The sequence below is a fragment of the Symsagittifera roscoffensis genome, chromosome 4 (assembly GCF_963678635.1).
Source record: "Symsagittifera roscoffensis chromosome 4, txSymRosc1.1, whole genome shotgun sequence".
Classification (NCBI taxonomy): domain Eukaryota; kingdom Metazoa; phylum Xenacoelomorpha; order Acoela; family Convolutidae; genus Symsagittifera; species Symsagittifera roscoffensis.
In genome coordinates, this window is record NC_087065.1 from 5,931,262 (window position 1) to 5,946,080 (window position 14,819).

Sequence of the window (14,819 nt, forward strand, 5' to 3'; positions counted from 1 at the left end):
CCTGGGTGTGCTTGAACCGCCAACCTTTCGGTTAACAGCCGAACGCGCTAGCCGATTGCGCCACAAGAGCTGAAAGTAGGTCTAATCTCCTTAAAATCAATCATGTAAAAAAAGCACATTTGTGCAGGTGAATTGACATTAAAAGAAGTTTCTTCTTTCAAATGTTTCGCTTCCCATACTAGGGGTCAATTTTGAGATACTTTACTTAAATTTACTCAGTTCATTTTGCTGGAAGTGAACCAGAAGGTGAATATATTTTTTTTACGCAACGCATTTTCGATGTTCTGATATGAGAAAGAAAAGAATTTTGGGCTCTTATCTTCTTCACCTTAAAACCAAACAAATTTTATGTTGGTTTTTTCTTCAATTTATGAATAGGTTAAGTCCATTTTTTTTGCTTCGATTTAAATTTTTACAAACATTTAATTTCTTCGAATTTCATCCAAAAACCTCTAGTCGGAACAAAACTCTTCTTTGTTTTCACAGTCTGTTACTTTCACGGATAAAACAAACAATAGCTTGCTTTACTTTGGAACAAAACGCCTAATTGTTGCGTTGGGAGCAAATACTTTTGCTGGAAGTGGACCAAAAACTTTAAAAAAATTTTACCCAAGGCATTTTTGATTATCTGTTATGAGAAAGAAAGGAAATTTGGGCTCTTATCTTCTTCACCTTAAAATCAAACCAATTTTATGTTGATTTTTTCTTCAATTTATGAATAGATAAATCCAAGTTTTTTTGCTTCGATTTAATTTTTTACAAACATTTAATTTCTTCAAATCTCATCCAAAAACCTCTAATCCGAACAAAACTCTTCTTTGTTTCCTCAATCTGTTACTTTCACGGTTAAAACAAACAATAGCTTGGTTTAATTTGTGACGACACGCCTAATTGTTCCGTTAAGAGTTGCACGCTCCTGCGTGAGCTTGAACTACCAACCTTTCGGTTATCAGCCGAACGCGCTAGCCGATTGCGCCACAAGAGCTGAAAATTCGTCTAATCTCCTTAAAATCAACCATGAAAGTAAATTGACATTGTGCAGGTGAAATGACATCAAAAACAGTTTCTTTTTTCAAATGTTTCGCTTTCCATACTAGGGGTCGATTTTGAGATACTTTACTAAAATTTACTCAGTTCATTTTGCTGGAAGTGGACCAGAAGGTGAAAGTTTTTTACGCAACGCATTTTCGATGTTCTGTTATGACAAAGAAAAAAAATTTGGGCTCTTATCTTCTTCACCTTAAAACCAAACAAACTTCATGTTGATTTTTTCTTCAATTTATAAATAGATTAAGTCCGTTTTTTTGTGCTTCGATTTAAATTTTTACAAACATTTAATTTCTTCGAATTTCATCCAAAAACCTCTAATAGAAACAAAACTCTTCTTTGCTTTCTCAATCTGTTACTTTCACGGTTAAAACAAACAATAGCTTGCTTTAATTTGTGACGAAACGTGTGACATTCGACCAGAATGGACAAAAATGCTATTTCGAATTCGTAGCCGCTGACCTGGAAGATTAATGGTTTTAGCAGATTAGCGACGTTATTTGAACGATTAGACGAATCGTCAAGGTCAGAATATTCTGGAAAATTTAATTTTTAAGAATTCGATTTGTGACGTCACACTTCCAAGAAATGAATGAAACGGCCATTTTGGAGAAAAAACGAGAAAGAAACACAACAACAATAGTTGCGATAGAATCAACGACGAGAAAATAACGAGATACAACTGGGAAGTATCAGAGACCGCTCCGAGTTGTAACGATTGTGTCGCTACAATCGTTACAGAGCAATTCACGCAAACGGTGAAGGGTGTTGGGACAGTGTGTGTCCAGCCTTCTGGAAAGGAGATAAGAACGTTATTTCCCCGGATTCCAGAATCCGGAGGGGTCTCGGGCGGAGAACTCAAACTACTTTATATAAACTTTTAGCTTCCTTCATAACAAATAAAAGCTTGCTTTCTTTGGAACAAAATTCCTAATTATTCTGTTCTGAGTTGCACGCTCCTGGGTGGGCTTGAACCACCAACCTTTCGGTTAACAGCCGAACGCGCTAGCCGAATGCGCCACAAGAGCTGAAAGGAAGTCTAATCTTTTGCTTCGATTAAAATTTTTACAAACATTTAATTTCTTCGAATTTCTTCCAAAAACCTCTGATCGGAACAAAACTCTTCTTTGTTTTCTCAATCTGTTACTTTCACGGTTAAAACAAACAATAGCTTGCTTTAATTTGTGATGAAACGCCTAAATGATCCGTTAGGAGTTGCACGCTCCCCGGTGAGCTTGAACTACCAACCTTTCGGTTATCAGCCGAACGCGCTAGCCGATTGCGCCACAAGAGCTGAAAGTATGTCTAATCTCCTTAGAATCAATCATGTAAAAAATGCACATTTGTGCAGGTGAATTGACATCAAAAGAAGTTTCTTCTTTCAAATTTTTCGCTTCCCAAACTAAGGGTCGATTTTGAGATACTTTACTAAAATTTATTCAGTTCATTTTGCTGGAAGTGGACCAGAAGGTGAATAATTTTTTACGCAACGCATTTTCGATGTTCTGATATGAGAAAGAAAAAAAATTTGGGCTCTTATCTTCTTCACCTTAAAACCAAACAAATTTTATGTTGGTTTTTTCTTCAATTTATGAATAGATTTAGTCCATTTTTTTTGCTTCGATTTAAATTTTTACAAACATTTAATTTCTTCGAATTTCATCCAAAAACCTCTGATCGGAACAAAACTCTTCTTTGTTTTCTCAAACCTTTACTTTCACCGTTAAAACAAACAATACCTTTCTTTAATTTGTGACGAAACGGTTAAATGTTCCGTTAGGAGTTGCACGCTCCTGGGTGGGCTTGAACCACCAACCTTTCGGTTAACAGCCGAACGCGCTAGCCGATTGCGCCACAAGAGCTGAAAGTATGTCTAATCTCCTTAGAATCAATCATGTAGAAAATGCACATTTAAACAGGTGAATTGACATCAAAAGAAGTTTCTTCTTTCAAATTTTTCGCTTCCCAAACTAAGGGTCGATTTTGAGATACTTTACTAAAATTTATTCAGTTCATTTTGCTGGAAGTGGACCAGAAGGTGAATAATTTTTTACGCAACGCATTTTCGATGTTCTGATATGAGAAAGAAAAAAATTTGGGCTCTTATCTTCTTCACCTTAAAACCAAACAAATTTTATGTTGGTTTTTTTTTCAATTTATGAATAGATTAAGTCCATTTTTTTGCTTCGATTAAAATTTTTACAAACTTTTAATTTCTTCGAATTTCTTCCAAAAACCTCTGATCGGAACAAAACTCTTCTTTGTTTTCTCAATCTGTTACTTTCACGGTTAAAACAAACAATAGCTTGCTTTAATTTTTGATGAAACGCCTAAATGAGCCGTTAGGAGTTGCAGGCTCCTCGGTGAGCTTGAACTTCCAACCTTTCGGTTAACAGCCGAACGCGCTAGCCGATTGCGCCACAAGAGCTGAAAGTATGTCTAATCTCCTTAAAATCAATCATGTAAAAAATGCAAATTTGTGCAGGTGAATTGACATCAAAAGAAGTTTCTTCTTTCAAATTTTTCGCTTCCCATACTAGGGGTCGACTTTGAGATACTTTACTAAAATTTACTCAGTTCATTTTGCTGGAAGTGGACCAGAAGGTGAAGATTTTTTTACGCAACGCATTTTCAATGTTCTGATATGAGAAAGAAAAGAATTTTGGGCTCTTATCTTCTTCACCTTAAAACCAAACAAATTTTATGTTGGTTTTTCTTCAATTTATGAATAGATTAAGTCCATTTTTTTTGCTTCGATTTAAATTTTTACAAACATTTTATTTCTTCGAATTTCATCCAAAAACCTCTGATCGGAACAAAACTCTTCTTTGTTTTCTCAATCTGTTACTTTCACCGTTAAAGCAAACAATACCTTTCTTTAATTTGTGACGAAACGGTTAAATTTTCCGTTAGGAGTTGCACGCTCCTGGGTGGGCTTGAACCACCAACCTTTCGGTTAACAGCCGAACGCGCTAGCCGATTGCGCCACAAGAGCTGAAAGTACGTCTAATCTCCTTAAAATTAATCATGTAAAAAAATGCACATTTGTGCCGGTGAATTGATATCAAAAAAATTTTCTTCTTTTGAATGTTTCGCTTCCCATACTAGGGGTCGATTTTGAGATACTTTACTAAAATTTACTCAGTTCATTTTGCTGGAAGTGGACCAGAAGGTGAAAATTTTTTTACGCCACGCATTTTCGATGTTCTGATAAGAGAAAGAAACGAATTTTGGGCTCTTATCTTCTTCACCTTAAAACCAAACAAATTTTATGTTCATTTTTTTTTCAATTTACGAATAGATTAAGTCCATTTTTTTGCTTCGATTTAAATTTTTACAAACATTTAAATTCTTCGAATTTCATCCAAAAACCTCTGATCGGAACAAAACTCTTCTTTGTTTTCTCAATCTGTTACTTTCACTGTTAAAACAAACAATAGCTTGCTTTAATTTGTGACGAAACGCCCAAATGTTCCGTTAGGAGTTGCACGCAACTGCGTGGGCTTGAACCACCAACCTTTCGGTTAACAGCCGAACGCGCTAGCCGATTGCGCCACAAGAGCTGAAAGTATGTCTAATCTCTTTAAAATCAATCATGTAAAAAAATGCACATTTGTGCAGGTGAATTGACATCAAAAGAAGTTTCTTCTTTCAAATTTTTCGCTTCCCATACTAGGGGTCGATTTTGAGATACTTTACTAAAATTTACTCAGTTCATTTTGCTGGAAGTGGACCAGAAGGTGAAGATTTTTTTACGCAACGCATTTTCAATGTTCTGATATGAGAAAGAAAAGAATTTTGGGCTCTTATCTTCTTCACCTTAAAACCAAACAAATTTTATGTTGGTTTTTCTTCAATTTATGAATAGATTAAGTCCATTTTTTTGCTTCGATTTAAATTTTTACAAACATTTTATTTCTTCGAATTTCATCCAAAAACCTCTGATCGGAACAAAACTCTTCTTTGTTTTCTCAATCTGTTACTTTCACTGTTAAAACAAACAATAGCTTGCTTTATTTTGTGACGAAACGCCCAAATGTTCCGTTAGGAGTTGCACGCACCTGCGTGGGCTTGAACCACCAACCTTTCGGTTAACAGCCGAACGCGCTAGCCGATTGCGCCACAAGAGCTGAAAGTATGTCTAATCTCTTTAAAATCAATCATGTAAAAAAATGCACATTTGTGCAGGTGAATTGACATCAAAAGCAGTTTCTTCTTTCAAATGTTTCGCTTCCCATACTAGCGGTCGATTTTGAGATACTTTACTAAAATTTACTCAGTTCATTTTGCTGGAAGTGGACCAGAAGATGAAAATTCTTTTACGCAACGCATTTTCGATGTTCTGATATGAGAAAGAAAAAAATTTTGGGCTCTTATCTTCTTCACCTTAAAACCAAACAAATTTTATGTTGATTTTTTCTTCAATTTATCAATAGATTGAGTCCTTTTTTTGCTTCGATTTAAATTTCTACAAACATTTAATTTCTTCGAATTTCATCCAAAAACCTCTGATCGGAACAAAACTCTTCTTTGTTTTCTCAATCTGTTACTTTCACGGTTAAAACAAACAAAAGCTTGCTTTAATTTGTGACGAAACGCCTAAATATTCCGTTAGGCGTTACACGCTCCTGGGTGGGCTTGAACCACCAACCTTTCGGTTTACAGCCGAACGCGCTAGCCGATTGCGCCACAAGAACTAAAAGTATGTCTAGTCTCCTTATAATCAATCCTGTAAAAAAATGCACATTCGTGCAAGTGAATTGACATCAAAAGAAGTTTCTTTATTCAAATGTTTCGCTTCCCATACTAGGGGTCGATTTTGAGATACTTTACTAAAATTTACTCAGTTCATTTTGCTGGAAGTGGACCAGAAGGTGAAAATTTTTTACGCAACGCATTTTCGATGTTATGTTATGAGAAAGAAAAGAAATTTGAGCTCTTATACTCTTCACCTTAAAACCAAACAAATTTTATGTTGCTTTTTTCGTCAACTTATGAGTAGATTAAGTCCATTTTTTTGCTTTGATTTAAATTTTTACAAACATTTAATTTCTTCGAATTTAATCCAAAAACCTGAAAAAACTCTTCTTTGTTTTCTCAATCTGTTACTTTCACGGTTAAAAAAAACAATAGCTTGCTTTAATTTGTCACGAAACGCCTAAATGTTTTTCACGGTTAAAAAAAACAATAGCTTGCTTTAATTTGTCACGAAACGCCTAAATGTTGCACGCTCCTGGGTGGGCTTGAACCACCAACCTTTCGGTTAACAGCCGAACGCGCTAGCTGATTGCGCCACAAGAGCTGCAAGTATGACTAATCTCCTTGAAATGAATCGTGAAAGTAAATGGACATTTGTGCAGGTGAATTGACATCAAAAGCAGTTTCTTTTTTCAAATGTTTCGCTTCCCATACTAGGGGAAGATTTTGAGATACTTTACTAAAATTTACTCAATTCATCATGCTGGAAGTGGACTAAAAAGTGAATATTTTTTACCCAAGGCAATTTCGATGTTCTGTTATGAGAAAGAAAAGAATTTTGCGCTCTTATCTTCTTCACCTTAAAACCAAACAAATTTTATGTTGATTTTTTTTCAACTTATGAATAGATTAGGTCCATGTTTTTTTGCTTCGATTTAATCTTTTACAAAGATTTAATTTCTTCGAATTTCATCCAAAAACCTCTAATCGGAACTAAACTCTTCTTTGTTTTCTCAATCTGTTACTTTCACGGTTAAAACAAACAATAGCTTGCTTTAATTTGTGACGAAACGTGTGACATTCGACCAAAATGGACAAAAATGCAATTTCGAAATCGTAGCCGCTGACCTAGAAGATTAATGGTTTTAGCAGATTAGCGACGTTATTTTAACGATTAGACGAAACGTGAAGGTCAGAATATTCTGAAAAACTTAATTTTTAAGAATTCGATTTGTGACGTCACACTTCCGAGAAATGATTGAAAAGGCCATTTTGGAGAAAAACCAGAAAGAAACACAACAACAATAGTTGCGATAGAATTAATGACGATAAAATAACGAGATACAACTGGAAACTATCAGAGACCGCTCCGAGTTGTAACGATTGTGTCGCTACAATCGTTACAGAGCAATTCACGCAAACGGTGAAGGGTGTTGGGACAGTGTGTGTCCAGCCTTCTGGAAAGGAGATAAGAACGTTATTTCCCCGATTTCCAGAATCCGGAGGGGTCTCGGGCGGAGAACTCAAACTACTTTATATAAACTTTTAGCTTCCTTCAAAACAAATAAAGCTTGCTTTCTTTGGAACAAAATTCCTAATTATTCTGTTCGGAGTTGCACACTCCTGGGTGGGCTTGAACCACCAACCTTTCGGTTAACAGCCAAACACGATAACCGATTCCGCCACAAGAGCTGAAAGTATGTCTCATCTCCTTGAAATTAACCATGCCACTTTTTTAATGATCTTTTTCATTTGAAGATGAGATTAAGTCCACGTTTTTTTTTATTCGATTCAAATTTTTACAAACATTTAATTTCTTCGACTTTCATCCGAAACCCTCTAATCGGGACAAGACTCTTCTTTGTTTCACAGTCTGTTACTTTCACGGTTCAAACAAACAATAGCTTGCTTTAATTTGAACAAAACGCCTAATTGTTCCGTTGGGAAATGCATGCTCCTAGGTAGGCTTCAACCACCAACCTTCGGTTAACAGCCGAGCGCGCGAGCCGATTGCGCCACAAGAGCTGCAAGTATGTCTAATCTCCTTGAAATCAATCATGAAAGTAAATGGACATTGTGCAGGTGAATTGACATCAAAAGCAGTTTCTTTTTTCAAATTTTTCGCTTCCCATACTAGGGTACGATTTTGAGATACTTTACTAAAATTTACTCCATTCATTTTTGCTGGAAGTGGACTAAAAAGTGAATATTTTTTACCCAAGGCAATTTTGATGTTCTGTTATGAGAAAGAAAAGAATTTGGCGCTCTTATCTTTTTCACCCTATTTTTTGTTGATTTTTTTTTTCAACTTATGAATAGATTAGGTCCATGTTTTTTTGCTTCGATTTAAATTTTTACAAACATTTAATTTCTTCGAATTTCATCCAAAAACCTCTAATCGGAACAAAACTCTTCTTTGTTTTCTCAATCTGTTACTTTCACGGTTAAAACAAACAATAGCTTGCTTTAATTTGTGACGAAACGTGTGACATTCGACCAAAATGGACAAAAATGCAATTTCGAAATCGTAGCCGCTGACCTAGAAGATTAATGGTTTTAGCAGATTAGCGACGTTATTTTAACGATTAGACGAAACGTGAAGGTCAGAATATTCTGAAAAACTTAATTTTTAAGAATTCGATTTGTGACGTCACACTTCCGAGAAATGATTGAAAAGGCCATTTTGGAGAAAAACCAGAAAGAAACACAACAACAATAGTTGCGATAGAATTAATGACGATAAAATAACGAGATACAACTGGAAACTATCAGAGACCGCTCCGAGTTGTAACGATTGTGTCGCTACAATCGTTACAGAGCAATTCACGCAAACGGTGAAGGGTGTTGGGACAGTGTGTGTCCAGCCTTCTGGAAAGGAGATAAGAACGTTATTTCCCCGATTTCCAGAATCCGGAGGGGTCTCGGGCGGAGAACTCAAACTACTTTATATAAACTTTTAGCTTCCTTCAAAACAAATAAAGCTTGCTTTCTTTGGAACAAAATTCCTAATTATTCTGTTCGGAGTTGCACACTCCTGGGTGGGCTTGAACCACCAACCTTTCGGTTAACAGCCAAACACGATAACCGATTCCGCCACAAGAGCTGAAAGTATGTCTCATCTCCTTGAAATTAACCATGCCACTTTTTTAATGATCTTTTTCATTTGAAGATGAGATTAAGTCCACGTTTTTTTTTATTCGATTCAAATTTTTACAAACATTTAATTTCTTCGACTTTCATCCGAAACCCTCTAATCGGGACAAGACTCTTCTTTGTTTCACAGTCTGTTACTTTCACGGTTCAAACAAACAATAGCTTGCTTTAATTTGAACAAAACGCCTAATTGTTCCGTTGGGAAATGCATGCTCCTAGGTAGGCTTCAACCACCAACCTTCGGTTAACAGCCGAGCGCGCTAGCCGATTGCGCCACAAGAGCTGCAAGTATGTCTAATCTCCTTGAAATCAATCATGAAAGTAAATGGACATTGTGCAGGTGAATTGACATCAAAAGCAGTTTCTTTTTTCAAATTTTTCGCTTCCCATACTAGGGTACGATTTTGAGATACTTTACTAAAATTTACTCCATTCATTTTTGCTGGAAGTGGACTAAAAAGTGAATATTTTTTACCCAAGGCAATTTTGATGTTCTGTTATGAGAAAGAAAAGATTTGGCGCTCTTATCTTTTTCACCCTATTTTTGTTGATTTTTTTTTTCAACTTATGAATAGATTAGGTCCATGTTTTTTTGCTTCGATTTAAATTTTTACAAACATTTAATTTCTTCGAATTTCATCCAAAAACTTCTAATCGGAACAAAACTCTTCTTTGTTTTCTCAATGTGTTACTTTCACGGTTAAAACAAACAATACCTTGATTAAATTTGTGACGCAACGTGTGACATTCGACCAGAATGGACAAAAAAGCAATTTCGAATTCGTAGCCGCTGACCTGGAAGATTAATGGTTTTAGCAGATTAGCGACGTTATTTGAACGATTAGACGAATCGTGAAGGTCAGAATATTCTGGAAATTTTAATTTTTAAGAATTCGATTTGTGACGTCACACTTCCGAGAAAGGATTGAAACGGCCATTTTGGAGAAAAAACGAGAAAGAAACACAACAATAGTTGCGATAGAAATAACGACGAGAAAATTACGAGATACAACTGGGAATTATCAGAGACCGCTCCGAGTTGTAACGATTGTGTCGCTACAATCGTTACAGAGCAATTCACGCAAACGGTGAAGGGTGTTGGGACAGTGTGTGTCCAGCCTTCTGGAAAGGAGATAAGAACGTTATTTCCCCGGATTCCAGAATCCGGAGGGGTCTCGGGCGGAGAACTCAAACTACTTTATATAAACTTTTAGCTTCCTGGTTGTCCTGAATTGAATTTAATTAACATCCAGATTCGTTTTCAGATAATGAGAAGCTAGGAGTTGAGGGAAAGGGTTGATCAATCTTCGATGGAGATGATGATTTTTAGCTACTGAACAAAAACAATAGTAATATATTAAATAGTAGTAGCCCTGTTTTTAGGAGTGACCTCGTGGTCTGGGGATACTGAGACCCAGCCATGAGCTCACTATTCTTGCATATACTTAAGTAAATTTTAGTGTTTTGACCGAAGCCGAAAGCAGTAACGTTTTAGTCGACTCGATGTTAGGAAAACCACTAAAAGAACTGGCTTTGGCAGAGACGGTGAAAAGCATGTAGAGCTGTGTTTAGACGCTAGCCAGTCGTTTCAGAACCTAGCTTTACTTTCCGTCGATATGTACTTCCGGGCGAATATTACAACGCCTAAATGTTCCGTATGGAGTTGCACGCTCCTGGGTGGGCTTGAACCACCAACCTTTTGGTTAATAGCCGAACGCTCTAGCCGATTGAGCCACAAGAGCTCAAAGTATGTCTAATCTCCTTAAAATCAATCATGTAAAAAAATTCACATTCGTGCAGGTGAATTGACATCAAAGGAAGTTCCTTTTTTCAAATGTTTCACTTCCCATACAAGGGGTCGATTTTGAGATACTTTACTAAAACTTACTCAGTTCATTTTGCTGGAAGTGGACCAGAAGGTGAAAAATTTTTCCGCAACGCATTTTCGATGTTCTGTAATAAGAAAGAAAAGAATTGTGGGCTCTTATCTTCTTCACCTTAAAACCAAACAAATTCTATGTTGATTTTTTCTTCAATTTATGAATAGATTCAGTCCATTTTTTTGCTTCGATTTGAGTTTTACAAACATTTAATTTCTACGAATTTCATCCAAAAACCTCTAATCGGAACAAAACTCTTCGTTGTTTTCTCAATCTGTTACTTTCACGGTTAAAACAAACAACATATTGCTTTAAATGTGACGAAACGCCTGAATGTTCCCTTAGGAGTTGCGCGCTCCTGGGTGTGCTTGAACCACCAACCTTTCGGTTAACAGCCGAACGCGCTAGCCGATTGCCCCACAAGAGCAAAAATTAAGAATAATCTCCTTGAAGCCAATCATGTAAGTAAATGGACATTTGTGCAGGTGAATTAACATCAAAAGTAGTTTCTTTTTTCAAATGTTTGGCTTCCCATACTAGGGGACGATTTTGAGGTACTTAACTGAAATTTACTCAATTCATTTTGCTGGAAGTGGACCAAAAACTAAAAATTTTTACCCAAGGCATTTTAGATTATCTGTTATGAGAAAGAGAAGAAATTTGGGATCTTATCTTTTTCACCTTATAACCAAACCAATTTTTCTTTTCAATTTATGAATAGATTAAATCCGTGGATTTTTGCTTCGATATAAGTTTTTACAAACATTTAAATTCTTCGAAATTCATCCAAAAAACTCTAATCGCAACAAAACTCTTCTTTGTTTTCTCAGTCTGTTACTTTCACGCTTAAAACAAACAATAGCTTGCTTTAATTTGTGACGAAACGCCTAAATATTCCGTTAGGAGTTGCACGCTCCTGGGTGTGCTTGAACCACCAACCTTTCGGTTAACAGCCGAACGCGCTAGCCGATTGCCCCACAAGAGCTAAAATTAAGAATAATCTCCTTGAAGCCAATCATGTAAGTAAATGGACATTTGTGCAGGTGAATTAACATCAAAAGTAGTTTCTTTTTTCAAATGTTTGGCTTCCCATACTAGGGGACGATTTTGAGGTACTTTACTAAAAATTACTCAATTCATTTTGCTGGAAATGGACCAAAAACTAAAAATTTTTACCCAAGGCATTTTCGATTATCTGTTATGAGAAAGAGAAAAAATTTGGGATCTTATCTTTTTCACCTTATAACCAAACCAATTTTTTTTTTTCAATTTATGAATAGATTAAATCCATGTATTTTTGCTTCGATTTAAGTTTTTACAAACATTTAATTTCTTCGAATTTCATCCAAAAACCTCTAATCGGAACAAAACTCTTCTTTGTTTTCTCACTCTGTAACTTTCACGGTTAGAACAAACAAAAGTTTGTTTTAATTTGTGACGAAACGCCTAAATGTTCCAAAATGAGTTGCACGCTCCTGGGTGGGCTTGAACCAACAAACTTTCGGTTAACAGCCGTACGCGCTAGCCGATTGCGCCACAAGAGCTGAAAGTATGTCTAATCTCCTTATAACTAATCATGTAAAAAATGGACATTTGCGCAGGTGAATTGACATCAAAAACAGTTTCTTTTTTCAGTTTCTTTTCGCTTACAATACTAGGGGTCGATTTTGAGATACTTAAGTAAAAATTACTCAATTCATTATGCTGGAAGTGGACTAAAAAGTAAATATTTTTAACCAAGGCGGTTTCGATGTTCTGTTATGGGAAAGAAAATAAATTTGCGCTCTTATCTTCTTCATCTTAAAACCAAACCAATTTTATGTTGATTTTCTCTTCAATTTATGAATAGATTAAGTCCATGTTTTTTGGCTTCGATTTAAATTTTTACAAACATTTCATTTCTTCGAATTTCATCCAAAAACCTCTAATCGGAACAAAACATTTCTTTGTTTTCTCAGTCTGTTACTTTCACGGTTAAAACAAACAATAGCTTGCTTTAATTTGTGACAAAACGCCTAAATGTTCCGTTAGGAGTTGCGCGCCACAAGAGCTTAAAGTAAGTCTAATCTCCTTGAAACTAATCATGTAATAAAATGCACAATTGTGCAGGTGAATTGACATCAAAAGCAGTTTCTTTTCTCAAATGTTTGGCTTCTGATACTAGGGGACGATTTTGATATACTTTACTAAAATTTACTCAATTCATCATGCTGGAAGTGGACTAAAAAGTGAATATTTTTTACCCAAGGCAATTTCGATGTTCTGTTATGAGAAAGAAAAGAATTTTGCGCTCTTATCTTCTTCACCTTAAAACCAAACAAGTTTTATGTTGATTTTTTTTCAACTTATGAATAGATTAGGTCCATGTTTTTTTGCTTCGATTTAATCTTTTACAAAGATTTAATTTCTTCGAATTTCATCCAAAAACCTCTAATCGGAACAAAACATTTCTTTGTTTTCTCAGTCTGTTGCTTTCACGGTTAAAACAAACAATAGCTTGCTTTAATTTGTGACAAAACGCCTAAATGTTCCGTTAGGAGTTGCACGCTCCTGGGTGGTCTTGAACCACAAATTTTTCGGTTAACAGCCGAACGCACTGACCGATTGCGCCACAAGATCTGAAACTACGTCTAATCTCTGTAAAATCAATCATGTAAAAAAACGGAAATTTGTGCAGGTGAATTGACATCAAAAGCAGTTTCTTTTTTCAAATGTTTCGCTTCTCATACTAGGGGTCGATTTTGAGATACTTTACTAAAATTTACTCAGTTCATTTTGCTGGAAGTGGACCAAAAGGTGAAAACTTTTTACGCAACGCATTTTCGATGTTCTGTTATGAGAAAGAAAAGAATTTTGGGCTCTTATCTTCTTCACCTTAAAACCAAACCAACTTATGTTTTTTTTTCAATTTATGAATAGATTAAGTCCATGTATTTTTGCTTCGATTTAAGTTTTTACAAACATTTAATTTCTTCGAATTTCATCCAAAAACCTCTAATCGGAACAAAACTCTTCTTTGTTTTCTCACTCTGTAACTTTCACGGTTAGAACAAACAAAAGTTTGTTTTAATTTGTGACGAAACGCCTAAATGTTCCAAAATGAGTTGCACGCTCCTGGGTGGGCTTGAACCAACAAACTTTCGGTTAACAGCCGTACGCGCTAGCCGATTGCGCCACAAGAGCTGAAAGTATGTATAATCTCCTTATAACTAATCATGTAAAAAATGGACATTTGCGCAGGTGAATTGACATCAAAAACAGTTTCTTTTTTCAGTTTCTTTTCGCTTACAATACTAGGGGTCGATTTTGAGATACTTAAGTAAAAATTACTCAATTCATTATGCTGGAAGTGGACTAAAAAGTAAATATTTTTAACCAAGGCGGTTTCGATGTTCTGTTATGGGAAAGAAAATAAATTTGCGCTCTTATCTTCTTCATCTTAAAACCAAACCAATTTTATGTTGATTTTCTCTTCAATTTATGAATAGATTAAGTCCATGTTTTTTGGCTTCGATTTAAATTTTTACAAACATTTCATTTCTTCGAATTTCATCCAAAAACCTCTAATCGGAACAAAACATTTCTTTGTTTTCTCAGTCTGTTACTTTCACGGTTAAAACAAACAATAGCTTGCTTTAATTTGTGACAAAACGCCTAAATGTTCCGTTAGGAGTTGCGCGCCACAAGAGCTTAAAGTAAGTCTAATCTCCTTGAAACTAATCATGTAATAAAATGCACAATTGTGCAGGTGAATTGACATCAAAAGCAGTTTCTTTTCTCAAATGTTTGGCTTCTGATACTAGGGGACGATTTTGATATACTTTACTAAAATTTACTCAATTCATCATGCTGGAAGTGGACTAAAAAGTGAATATTTTTTACCCAAGGCAATTTCGATGTTCTGTTATGAGAAAGAAAAGAATTTTGCGCTCTTATCTTCTTCACCTTAAAACCAAACAAGTTTTATGTTGATTTTTTTTCAACTTATGAATAGATTAGGTCCATGTTTTTTTGCTTCGATTTAATCTTTTACAAAGATTT

The 14,819-nt window shown here is 35.5% G+C and overlaps 1 protein-coding gene and 6 non-coding genes across 7 annotated transcripts in view; all 7 read right to left on the reverse strand.

Annotated features, from left to right (window-relative positions):
- The window catches only part of LOC134844216 (uncharacterized protein F21D5.5-like), a 190,112-nt gene that overhangs the window by 51,747 nt on the left and 123,546 nt on the right, over positions 1–14,819 (reverse strand). The window lies entirely within an intron of this gene.
- On the reverse strand, positions 2,002–2,075 carry Trnan-guu (transfer RNA asparagine (anticodon GUU)). Its single transcript has one exon. It is a non-coding gene; the product is annotated as a tRNA-Asn (tRNA).
- Positions 2,836–2,909, reverse strand: Trnan-guu (transfer RNA asparagine (anticodon GUU)). The gene has a single exon. It is a non-coding gene; the product is annotated as a tRNA-Asn (tRNA).
- Trnan-guu (transfer RNA asparagine (anticodon GUU)) lies at positions 3,969–4,042 on the reverse strand. Its single transcript has one exon. It is a non-coding gene; the product is annotated as a tRNA-Asn (tRNA).
- On the reverse strand, positions 5,671–5,744 carry Trnay-gua (transfer RNA tyrosine (anticodon GUA)). The gene has a single exon. It is a non-coding gene; the product is annotated as a tRNA-Tyr (tRNA).
- On the reverse strand, positions 6,276–6,349 carry Trnan-guu (transfer RNA asparagine (anticodon GUU)). The gene has a single exon. It is a non-coding gene; the product is annotated as a tRNA-Asn (tRNA).
- Trnan-auu (transfer RNA asparagine (anticodon AUU)) lies at positions 10,567–10,640 on the reverse strand. Its single transcript has one exon. It is a non-coding gene; the product is annotated as a tRNA-Asn (tRNA).